General features: G+C 38.4%; 1 protein-coding gene and 1 long non-coding RNA gene across 3 annotated transcripts in view; both read right to left on the bottom strand.

The window, feature by feature from the left end:
- PLXDC2 (plexin domain containing 2) overlaps positions 1 to 12,681 on the bottom strand; it is a 421,899-nt gene that overhangs the window by 361,250 nt on the left and 47,968 nt on the right. The gene's annotated exons all lie outside the window — the stretch shown is intronic.
- Positions 7,620 to 12,681, bottom strand: part of LOC122681329 — a 34,678-nt gene continuing 29,616 nt past the window's right edge. The window contains exons 2-3 of the long non-coding RNA XR_006336938.1: positions 10,529 to 10,534; positions 7,620 to 7,656 (exon numbers count right to left, since the gene is read on the bottom strand). This is a non-coding gene — a long non-coding RNA (uncharacterized LOC122681329). The remainder of the gene's footprint in view (positions 7,657 to 10,528; positions 10,535 to 12,681) is intronic.

The following is a 12,681-nucleotide window of genomic DNA, read 5'->3' as shown; positions in this document are numbered from 1 at the left end:
AGTTTTGAGTTTCCTGCTGTGGATTTTAAATCTTAACAAAACACATCAATACATTGAAAAGAAGAAGGTCAAATTTTGAGGACATCTATCATGACCAGCTAGGCTTTCTAACAGTGACTAAACAAACACCTTCCATGTTTTTTAATCATTCCTTATAAGTCAAGCATTTTTAACTTCTACTGCTTTTATTTTCTAAATAAATTTTAGTTCCCTTGAAGTGTAAGATGAACAAAGAAACCAAAACTCAAGTCCAAGTAAACAATATAAAATAGGACTCTCATCTTATTTGTTCTTAATTTTGTGCTTCTTTTAACACTCGTCAAGGGTTCTTGGCTGGCTTTGTCAGAGTGTTGACTAATATTGAACTTACATTAAGCAAATGCTTTTGACATATGTTACTATTTATCCACAGCTCATCTATTTGATTACAGTAGTTTCTTTGAATCCAGTGCAGAATTTGATATTTGGTTTTATAAGACTTTCACACTATTATATCCAATTCATTGACTCACCTCTACCACACGGCTTCATGACATCTATTTATGGAAGCAGGACAACAGCTGCCTGTTGTCCTGCTGCCTGACTTTGGAGTCAGACAGATCTGGGTTTTAGTCCTGGATCTGCTGGTTGACTATCTGATTTCTCCAAAGACTGACTAAGCTCTTCCTCCATCCTTCCATTATTAGCCTAAACAGAAGGTCCTGATATTGACCTTCTGGACTTCTTGTTCTCTTTGATTAAAAGACATAAATTCTCTGATCCCTTAGTCCTTATTGCTATATTCAGGTGAACATTCCTACTGCAGAATAATGAATTGAGGTCTAATATGTAAAGCTGTAGCAAAAATAAATGTAAATGAAATTTTTAAGATCTTGTGATGGAAAGCAAGCAAATCTGAATTTGTGTTACCCTGAATTTTATTATAAACATTCAAACTGCTTCAGTACTAACCAGAGTTCCATAATGAGGAATATATCAAAAGTACACTGATCACTTAACTATTCACTTAGAAATTATTCAAGAGCAACTTCAATTGAAACATGTTGAATTTTATACATGAACTTGAGCTGGAATCAGCAGTCAAAAGCTTACCAAAATAGATGTCTACCAGCACAAGATAATTGTATGAAGAGATAACTGGAACATTAAGTTAACCTAAGCTAGGTATTCTTTCAGTCCCATCAGAAAGACAACATTGATAATTTGTAGAAGGTAAATATTTAAATATGGGCTCTGTATAATAATAAGATATATCAGATTTAAAACTACTAACTACAGTGCCCTCCGCAACATAACAATAGTGAAGTTATCTACATTTAATTGCAGTTTTAATAATTGAGAAATTTATCATTTCATTTAGCCCTTCAATTGACCACTAAAGTTCTTTACCCTTTTTCCACTTATTAATAATATAACAGATCTTTAAATTTTGCTGTCTATCTGCCTTTTCAAGCAACTGAGAGTAGCTTTGTAAAACTTTGTAAATGGGATGTTAAAACAAGTTGAGGAAAAGTAGAAAAACTGTTAGAAACTCTGCCACCATAGAGTTGATACCAATCAGCAAATATAACAGCTATTTCACAAAATTACAAAGTTACTTCACAGTTACTAATTCAATCAAACTAGTTTTGTAATTAGCCACAGCTGAAGGGGTTAAAAAGGTTCACAATGTAAAGGACACATTGGGGAAAAAATCAAAAGACTCCATACTTGAAGGAAATGTACATCTTATACACAAAGTTCAGAGGCAAGAGAAGTGGGAGGTATCTAAGACACCAGTTGGGGGTTGGAGGGATTGGGGAAACAACTCTTTTGAAGACTTAAGCAGGTTCAAAGCTCATTTGAGCACAATTTCATTTTAAATTATTCTTCTGTAAACATAATATTCAAAATCTTATATGATTATTATAAAAATTAAATTCTAAAAAATGTAATTATAAAAACTAAATTTTTGAGATAATAATAGGAAAATGTTTTGAAAACTCCTAAGAACTATAAATACATGAGGCTATTTTAAAAATTATCTAGCTATAGTATTTTAAACAATCCTGAAAGAAACAGAAATTGAGATGACAAAGAACATTCCAGGGGTAACAACAATTTGAAATAAGGGAGAAGCATTAAAGTTCAAATATAGTGTAAGCTGACTGGGGCATAAGTCTAGACAGAGAACGAGTCAAGCAAAAGAAGTCAAAAGAGACAATTTATGAAAAGCTTTGGATGCTTTATTTCATCAGTTCAGCTCAGTTCAGTCGCTCAGTTGTGTCCGACTCTTTGCGACTCCATGGACTGCAGCATGCCAGGCTTCCCTGTCCATCACCAACTCCTGGAGCTTGCCGAAACTCATGTCCATTGAGTTGGTGATGCCACCCAACCATCTCATCCTCTGTCATCTCCTTCTCCTCCTGCCTTCAATCTTTCCAGCATCAGGGTCTTGTCCAAGGAGTCAGTTATTCATATCAGGTGGCCAAAATATTGGAGTTTAAGCTTCAGCATCAGTCCTTCCAATGAACACCCAGGACTGATTTCCTTTAAGATGGATTAACTTGATCTCCTTGCAGTCCAAGGGACTCTCAAGAGTCTTCTCCAACATCACAGTTCAAAGCATCAATTCTTTGGCAGTCAGCTTTCTTTGTAGTCCAACTTTCACATCCATACATGACTACTGGAAAAACCACAGCTTTGACTAGACAGCCCTTTGTTGGCAAAGTAATGTCTCTCCTTTTTAATATGCTGTCTAGGTCGGTCATAGCTTTTCTTCCAAGGAGCAAGCGTCTTTTAATTTCATGGCTGCAGTCACCATCTGCAGTGATTTTGGAGCCCCCCAAATAGTCTCTCACTGTTTCCATTTGCCATGAAGTGATAGGACCAGTCCCATCACTTCATGGCTTTATTTCATAGAGAATTCGAAAATATCCTATCCGCCTAACACACGATGTATGACATTACTAATATTCATAATGTGTGTGTGTGTTTTATGTTGTGGGGTTTTTTTTTTGGGCTCTTAGCTTCCTGACCAGGGATGGAAACCACGACCCTTGCATTGGAAGGTGAAGTCTTAACAACTTCACCACCAGGGAAGTTCCAGTAATGTGTTTTTAAGAGTAAATGTAATTGACAATACATTTCTCACTGATTTCAAATAGGAAAGAATTTTTAAAAATCATTATTCAAGTTGGCCTGTCCTGTAATAGATACAAAGAAAGTGAAAGTGAAAGTCACTCAGTCATGTCTGACTCTTTGCTACCCCATGGACTATACATTCCATGGAATTCTCCAGGCCAGAATACTAGAGTGGGTATTCTTTCTCCACGGCATCTTCCCAACCCAGGGATCGAACTCAGGTCTCTGGCATTGCAGGCAGACTCTTTACCAGCTGAGCCACCAGGGAAGCCCAATAAATACCACAGAACACCAAAAAATAATTCATTAGCATACTTCAAAAAAGTGACACTCAAGCTTTAAAGTACTGATTATCACATTGTGTTGTTAATGTTTTGAAACCGTGCCTGTATATTTTATCCTTAAGGATAGTCAAAAGTGTTATCTTGTATTGTAATTTCTTAAGCAGAATGCTTCTATTGCGTGTGTGTGTGTTTAAGTTGCTCAGTCATGCCTGACTCTTTGCGACCCCATGGACTGTAGCCCCCTAGTCTTCTCTGTACATAGGATTCTCCAGACAAGAATACTGGAGTGGGTTGTCATTCTCCTCTCCAGGGGATCTTCCCAACCCAGGGAATGAACCTGGGTCTCCTGCATTGCAGGCGGAATTGCTACTGTCTGAGCCACTAGGGAAGCCCAAATACTTCTACTACAGAATAATGTCACATGAGTCATACCAACTGAGAATTTGCTTAAAGACCCCCCATAGGAAGATTTTTATTTTTCAATTTCACAACAGAACGAAAGAAAAAAATTCTTAGATCAAGGTTTTCTAAGCATTCATTATGGTCAAGTTTCCTAAATCAACTTACCACCAATGAAAATCACAAGTAGGTCAGCCACAATCTTGCACTGTCTACATGTCACCTCTATTACCCACAATAGGTTCCAAACTGGTGTCCCACTATCACTTCCTTCATATTTAAACCCATCTTAGAGAACAGAGCTAAATTAGTCCTTCTGAACACACTTTCATGGCATGTTTGCAATATGATGTGTTCAATGGATTCCTGAAGGATTTTTGCAATATGATGTGTTCAGTAGGATTCCTACTGAAGTAAGTATAACCTCCTCAGCTGGATGCAAGGACTTCTACAATATGGTCAGGGAGTGGCTCATCTCCTGAGTCCCTCATCTTACCCCTATGTCTACATGATAGTCCACAATTCTGAACTAATTCTTATTTGTCGAATATGCCTTATGATTTCCCAGAACTATACCTCTGATGATGCTCTCCCTTCCCACAAAATAGGCACTGCCTGCTCACTGCACTTAGCAGCATCAGCCCCACCCCCCACCCCCGCCTTTTTTTTTACACTTCTACTGGTTCCATGCGCCTTCTCTGTCTGGGCGACAGATATCCTTCCAGGGTCATCCTTCACTTGGCAACTCAACCAGGCAGATGCTGTAATTTCTTCGACGAGATAAGCTGGCGTCAATCTCTGAATTTCTAGAGTGCACTTCAGCTTCTAAACTGTTTGCTCACTTACTCTGTTTCCAGTTCTATTTGTTCTGTCCTTCATCCTCTCCCTCACCTGCATCCACAGACCCATCTGACTGCCCTGCCCTAAATATCTTTTGGAAGGTAGAAGGGCATAATTAATTCAATCAATGCACAATTTGGTTATATTCTCTTTAAGGCAAAAGACCATGTTTGCTCACAATTGAGTGAGTGTCTTTTGGTGCTTATAAATAACATGGTATCAAAACTACTTTCCTTGCAGCCACTGGTTTTTCAGGACCTAACACTTATTTGCTCAGTTGTGTTCAACTCTTTGCCACCCCATGGACTACAGCCTGCCAGGCTCCTCTGTCCATGGGGTTTCTCCAGGCAAGAATACTGGATTGGGTTGCCATGCCCTCCTCCAGGGGATCTTCCCAACCCAGGTCTCCCACATTGCAGTCGGATTCTTTACTGACTGAGCCACCAGGAAAGCCCAAGAATACTGGAGTGGGTAACCTATCCCTTCTCCAGAGGATCTTCCTGACCCAGGAATTGAACCAGGGTCTCCCACACTGCAGGCAGATTCTTTGCCGCCTGAGCTACCAGGGAAGCCCATAGACTTACCCCATGCAATACTAAAATAGCTGAATGGAAAAAGGAAGTTTCAACAAAGTTATATAGAAACAGGTTTTGTATATAAATCACTAAACAATTATATTTGTTAAAATACAAGCACCTGGTAAAGTGTCCTAGTCTATAATGGGCAATTCAAATTTAAAAATAGAATAATTTGATATATATATATATTCATATATAGAGATACAAAACTCATGGACTGCCTGAATTCATAAAACATGGCATCTAAATGTTCTAGATAAATAAGAACTTGCATTTTAAACAGCAAACCTCAGCTGAATGCATTTTATAAGCCCAGCACTATGCTACCCATGCAATATTTTATAGGTTATCAATGCTAATGAGAGCCTAAAAATTTGTAGTGTAATCAGGCCTATACTCTCCATTTTCTTCTTAATGGTGTTCTGCAAAGTTGCAATTCTCAGAGTTCTAATTAGTTGTCCTTATATTGCTTTATCCCTCTAAATGAAGTATTTTTCTTTACAGGTGCCTGAGAAATTTGTATCCCCAGATTCTGCAATGATTCCCTGGCTGATACCTATTGGCAGAGATAAGAATAGCTAGCTGACTTTAAAGACTGGTCAGGGTGCATGGGTGGTTCAGTGGTAGAATTCTTGACTGCCTAAAGACTGGTCAGTATACCAAAGACAGTGGCATCAATGAAAACTAACGCAGTTTAGAAAAAAATATGATACAAAGGAAACATTCTCTACACATGTTGGAGAGAATCCTTATGTTCTAGCTTCCCCATGCTGTGACTCGTTTGCCGTCAATTCTGAGAGAAAATTAAAATACCTATTGAGAGCTATTTCAAAATATCCTGACACCCAGAAAAAGCCAGAGTTCATTTGATAGTCGTTGCTAATATGTAAAGAGGACAGGGTGATTTGAAACTGACAAATATTAGCAGGAAAAAAAAAAAAACCTCAAAAAAGATGTGCTTGAGCAATAAAAACAAATTGAGCTGAGAAAACTATGCAGTGAGATTAATAAATCAGAAAGACTTTCAACCACTTTAGCTTCAATTAACTATTGGGGGTCAGGCTAGCTCATTGATGGATTAAATTATCCAAATGCCAATGAGCATGTTATATATCATAGGTGTTTGCCTAGAATTGAGCACTGTAGTTATCCAAAGATTTTTCTTTGGGAATTCCATCATTCCCCCCAAAATTATTCTACTTAAACTTGACTCAACCCAGCATTTATTTATGCAGTGTGCAACTTGCAAAGTTTTTTAAATGTTTATTCCCTTTTCAAGAACTATATACATTTTTTAAAAATCTAAGAAGTGGGAATGAGCATTTATAAAGTTAACATTCTAGATGTGTATTTTAAAAATTCTTTAACTTAAGATGTAAATCAAAATTCATAAACATTTTTAAAGTGGAAAAATAATATAATTCCAGTCTTCAGTTTTTATATAAGACCATGAATAATAAAATGTCAAGTCTGATGAAAAGTGTAAGTGATGGTCATGAGATATTTTCCAAGTATTTATATTTAAACATATCTTATAGTCGAGATTTTGTAGGAAATACAAAATTTCTAATTTACTAAGTGGTACTTTTGACATTTTTATTCCTTTGTCAAATTCTTTCTTGTTCAACCCCATTCTAGGTATCTTCGCTTATCCACACCCATATACTCCAATGCATCTTCCCAAAAAAGCAAGGTTGATTCAGGTATTATCTGCTACAGCAATGTTACTCGAGGCTGCTTTAAGCTCCTCCCATCCCCAGGTACTTGTTGGCATTAGGTTAAGTAGCACATATTCTTCCACTGACGTTAACCCCTTCTGAAGACCAAGGAAGAAGAAGGAAAACATATCAATGCTTTATAGAATGTATTTTAACCACTATAATAGAGGGAGATAGAAATTAAGGGGGAGTGAGTGATTTTGCTCCATGAAGTTATCTAGTGACCCAGCTCCCTTCGAGTTTATTCTCCACCAAGGCATTGTCCTTGAATTCCTCGCTAAAGCTAAGTTATCAGCCCTCCATTCTAACCCTCTTGAAGGGGAAGCAGTATTTCTAGGCAATGATGCAGGCACTGCAAACATCATTTCTATGATTGGCAAAAACCTAGTCACATGGTCACACCTGGATGCATAGGTAGGAGAGAAAAAAAATCATTGCTCTCCAGGTGGCCATGTGCCCAACTAAACACTATATTACCCTGGAAGAAATAGAGAATGAATTTTGTGGGCAAAGAGCAAACTAGAGGGTTGTATTTGAATACAATGTAATAGAAATAATGATAATCCAGGAAAGCTTGATGTAGTCCCAGTTCTGATGCTACTTATCTGCATGGATTGGATGCAGATAAGTGGCATTATCTCTCTCTGCCTTATTTTGTGTGTGTGTGTTAGTCACTCAGTTGTGTCCGACTCTTTGCGACCCCATGGACTATAGCTCGCCAGGCTCCTCTGCCCATGGAACTCTCCAGGCAAGAATCCTGGAGTGGGTTACCATTCCTTTCTCCAGGAATCTTCCCAACCCCAGGATCGAACCCCAGTCTCCCACAATGCAGACATATTGTTTACCATCTGAGCCACCAGGGAAGCCCCCTGACATATTTTGGTCATCTAAAAATTAAAGAGTTTTAATCAGAATATTGCTATTGTCATTTTCTCTCCACCGAATTCAATCTTTTTGTATTCAGTGGGATATAAAGAACTTTTATATAGTTCTTTATAGAGAACTTTTGAGGTTATTTGCACATCCTTGAATTTGCAATATAAATTAAATCTTCTGTTTTCTAGGTTTCAATTAGGCAATCTATAGCTAATGTTAATTTAATTAACAAAAGGTGAAATATGTTTTGTATGAGATTTCTTAAGAACCTGCAATGTAATATTGCTGATGAAAAATCCAACTTACACAACTGTAACCTAGCCAAAAGATAATATTTAACCTGACAACAGCGAACAGTTGTTAAGAGGCAGAAATGCTTCTATCTGCCAAGAGATAATGTCATAATCAGGAATCTGAGAAACTGTGAAATTAAATGAAAAAAAAAAAAAAACCCTGATATATTGTGGTTGCTATAACTAAACACGCTCGGGAGTGATTCTGTCACAACTATTCACATTTACTGATGTTTTGTTTCCTCTTGAAGAATTGTTTTTAAAAATCTCTTCCTATTATGAGGAAACTAGACCAACAGCACAGTGTTGGTTGAGAAACCAGACGTTACAGTTTTGTATACATTTCACCACAGTCAAGCAGGATAATATAATCTAGTTTCTACAAAGATTTTCCAATCTTGATACACAAGTTTTTCTTATTGGTTTCAAAATAATCCTCTGAAGTTAGCAAAACTCATTTTACCACAAAAGAAAAAGATCTCTTACTCTGTAATCCTAAATCCCTCCCACATAACCTACTTTTTTTTCCCCCTTCTGGTTCCTTTTGCACTCTCCCAGAACCATGGTGCAAATAAGACTTGAAAATAAGAAATGGGGAAGGATCAATTATGGACCAGATTTTTGACTCATAATTCCGACCACTGATTACCATCTAATTTTGTGGAGTACATTGCAACAAAAAGCTCCAAACAAATGCTAAGATTTTGTTGTTGTTGTCAAAAGGCAAACAGTTACCAAAAATTTCAGGAGTAAATCTGCATTGAGTGCTTGTGCCTATACCAAGAAAATCAACATGCTGATCTTTGCTCTCAATTAAAATGCCCCATATTTTATATGACTGAATGAGAGATTATAAAATCTGATTCTCAGACGAACTCAAATTTTATCTTGAAGGAAATCTTACAGTTCAAGGAAACAGAAGTTTTGCTGTTGATTTCTTAGAAAAGTTAAACTAATTATGTTAACTCGTAATTCCATACCCCCTGTAAGACACAAATTCACAGCAAGAACTCTAAATCCCATATGTATTTAGCTGAGCATTCTGGAAGAAATGGAACAGCAATTAGTTTGTGTGCCCGTGCACCCATGCACGTGCATACACACACACACACACACACACGTTAGAGAAAATCTTTATTTATATTGCAGTTATTCCAGCAACTGTCCCAGAAAATGCCACTCATTCTTCAGACACATTGGTAAGAACATTCTTTTCACTGATTTCACTGGCTGCCCTAAGCAAAGACAGACACCTGTAATCATAAGTGTGTTTAACTATGCAAACCAGCTATTTATTGGGGTAAGTTCATCTTCAGTAAGAAAAGTTGTAGTTACATGTTCAACCACCTGCTTTTCCTTGGCTACCCAACAGGTAGGTCTGAAATTCGAAAAATATGGATACCTGGTTCCATGATTAAAAAACAAACAACTCTCATGGATCTTTTATCATGTATCCTCATAAGAACTGCAAATGTGTTCCAAGGATTGACTCTCAAACCTTTCCTGACTCCAGATCATTTAGGGCAGTACAAAATACCACATGGCGCCCCCACACCCACCTAATCCCATTTTGTAGTGGAAACAGATCTTTGTAATACCAAAGAAGTAATGTTTAATGAAAGAACAAATTTTATACATTGTTTACATTATGATTTTTTTAAACAAACTTTTTGCATCAATTCCAGAATCACTGTAAGTATTGAAAAACATTGGATTAAAGAAGTGATTCTCCCCTAGTAGAAAGCCATGTTAGATCCATATCACCTCTAAGTTTTACACAGATCTTCTACCAAAAAGAAAACAAACAAGCCTACAGCTCTGCTAGGTGTGTAATACAATAAGCACAGACCCGGCAACTTTGCACAGAGCAAAGCTGTCCTGCTCCCAGCACGCCTCTGGGCACCCCTCCCCCACCCTAATCTCTGCAGCAAAGAACTCTGGGAACTCCGAGGGCAAGCATCAGCCCTGAACTGCGGTGCACTTTGGCACACGTGATAAAAACACTCCATGAACACCCTTGTTTTGAACCAGCAAAGACCCTTTTGCAGTATTAGGAGGTTTTCTGTCAAAACAATTCTTTGTGTAAACAGCCAAAATGTTCTGTGAGGAGTTTGTGCAATCATTTGAATCAGCATAAAGATCAGACAAGTGGAAAGGGGGAGTTGACAAAACAGTCCCAGACTCCTCCTCGCATCCTGGTGACCTTCAGGCAGATCCAGAGAAACTTTAAAAGCATTTCTCAGGGTGCAACAAAATGCAGTTCTCTACATTTGGGTTGACTGAGCCGAGAGGAAAATCTATGTCCCGTGACCACAGAGCCTCGTGGCTGCAGAACACCCTGGAGGGAGGTCATGGGCATTTACCCAACCTCAACCACCCCCACCTTGATCCTAACTCTCCGCCCTGCAGCCCCTCACTCCACCCTGTTGCCCAACTCAACAGCTGCCGCCCTCTCCCTCTGGAACATTCCAAGGCTCCAAACCACATTTGTCTAGGTGTGGCTGAGACACTTCTCTACTGAGTTGAGCTAAGCCAATGTCGAAATTTTTCAGAGAATTTTACTAGGCATTTAAGGGCAAAACTACAAAAAAACAGAAATAAGTACAGGGTGTTCTTAGGATAAAAGAACTAAAGATGGACACCATCTCTGCTGGGCTGATTCTCTTCAAGAAGCCAAAGATTTATTCCCTGTTCTGATTTTCATTCCTGCCAGGTTTTGATGTTCTTCTGGCCTATTGCATTCTCTAACAGGGCTGTCACCACCGTCCAGTTAGTGATATTTTGTGATCTCCCCAAACCTAATCTCAGTATTTTCTTGACATCTGGGAACTCAGCATTATAGGATTGAACTTCACCACAGGGGTGAATTTGCCTTGGCCATAGCCTGCGATTGTTTTCTCTACTTCATGTCAGTTGCCTTCACAGATGCCGTCCTTCACTCTCAGGACTCTTTCATGCCTAATGGTCTCAGAAATTCCTGATTTTCTTCAGAAAATCACCAATTCCTTCTAAAGAAAAATAACTCACCCATTATTCTAAACGAGCATTTCAGCCTCATTATCCGTGAAAAGGTACTTTTCACTCCTTCAACAAATATCTATTAAATTTTTATTTATTAATTAATATTTATTACGCTTAATATGTACCAGGCAGGCATCTAAGCCCTGTCGATTTAGGAGTGAATAAAAAAAGACCTGCTGTCTCTCTCATTTGAAATCCCTCACTACAAGAAAGCATGAAGTCAGATCCCAATGGTGGTTAATAGCCAGTCTAAGTTAGTTAAGTCGCTCAGTCGTGTCCAGCTCTTTGCAACCCTGTGGACTGTAGCCCACCAGGCTCTTCTGTCCATGGGATTCTCCAGGCAAGAATACTGGAGTGGGTTGCCATTTCCTTCTCCAGGGGATCTTCCCGACCTAGGGATCGAACCCAGGTCTCCCGCATTGCAGGCAGACGCTTTAACCTCTGAGAATGATAGACCCGACCTCACAGGATTGCTGTGTATATTACACGAGATAATGCATAAAAAGCATTTAACACACAATCCAGTACACAGTGAGCTGTCAATGAAATAAGACACACTTTCCCTCCTTATCTGAGCAATCAAACATCACAGTAATAACTGAAGTAGAAGCTGACATAGGAGTAGGAATAGCAGTAACATTGCTCATCTTCACTGAGCACTCATTCACACCAGGAAATGACCTACGCATTTTACATACAATACTTCAGTTAATTTATCACCTTCAACTATGTGTGCTTGCTAAGTCGCTTCTGTCCTGTCCAGCTCTTTGTGACCCTGTAGGCTGTAGCCCACCAGGCTCCTCTGTCCATGAGAAAAGTCCAGGCTGGAGTGGGTTGTCATGCCCTCCTCCAGGGGATCTTTTCGACCCAGGGATCAAACCCATGTCTCGTATGGCTCCTGCATTGGCAGGCAGGTTCTTTACCACTAGCCATATTTAGAGATAAATAACAGACATCACATTTTCCACTTTCAATTAACTGAAATGCCCTAGTAGTTTCAACCTTTTCCTTAGGAAGTGCATTTCTTCTTCTTCCTGTCATTTCTTAATTGTGCTCATATTCCATAGCATCTCATTAATTTAAATAATTTTATAATCAGCATTTGGAATAAACCCCCCCCCAAAAATTGTTTTCTTGGCCACATTTGTGCAAAAACATGTTAAGTAATCCTTACTCTGTCTTAACGAGCTTCCTGGCTTTTCTTTCAGCATTCCTCTGGTGGTTAAGGTCTCACCAGAAATCACCTTTACTTTAAAATTATGTGCATTTCATTTACCTTTGATCTCTCAGTGTTTCAAGAGATGCCCAAAACCACTAGAAGTGCTTTTATAAAACAACACCCAATGGCATACGGCTTATTAAATGTTTTGATAACCACTGCCTTTCTACATATTCCTCCACTGTGAATTTTAAAATATATTTTCATGTGTTTTCTTCACAACAACGCAGACATGTTTCTACCATAATCAGGATGTTCAGAAATATAATGCATTGCTATTACACTAAGTAAAGTAAAAATTAAACATTATAGATAAACACAATCAAACAC

This window comes from Cervus elaphus, chromosome 23 (assembly GCF_910594005.1).
Source record: "Cervus elaphus chromosome 23, mCerEla1.1, whole genome shotgun sequence".
In the NCBI taxonomy this organism is placed as follows: Eukaryota; Metazoa; Chordata; class Mammalia; order Artiodactyla; family Cervidae; genus Cervus; species Cervus elaphus.
This window is presented reverse-complemented; position numbering and strand designations above follow the sequence as displayed.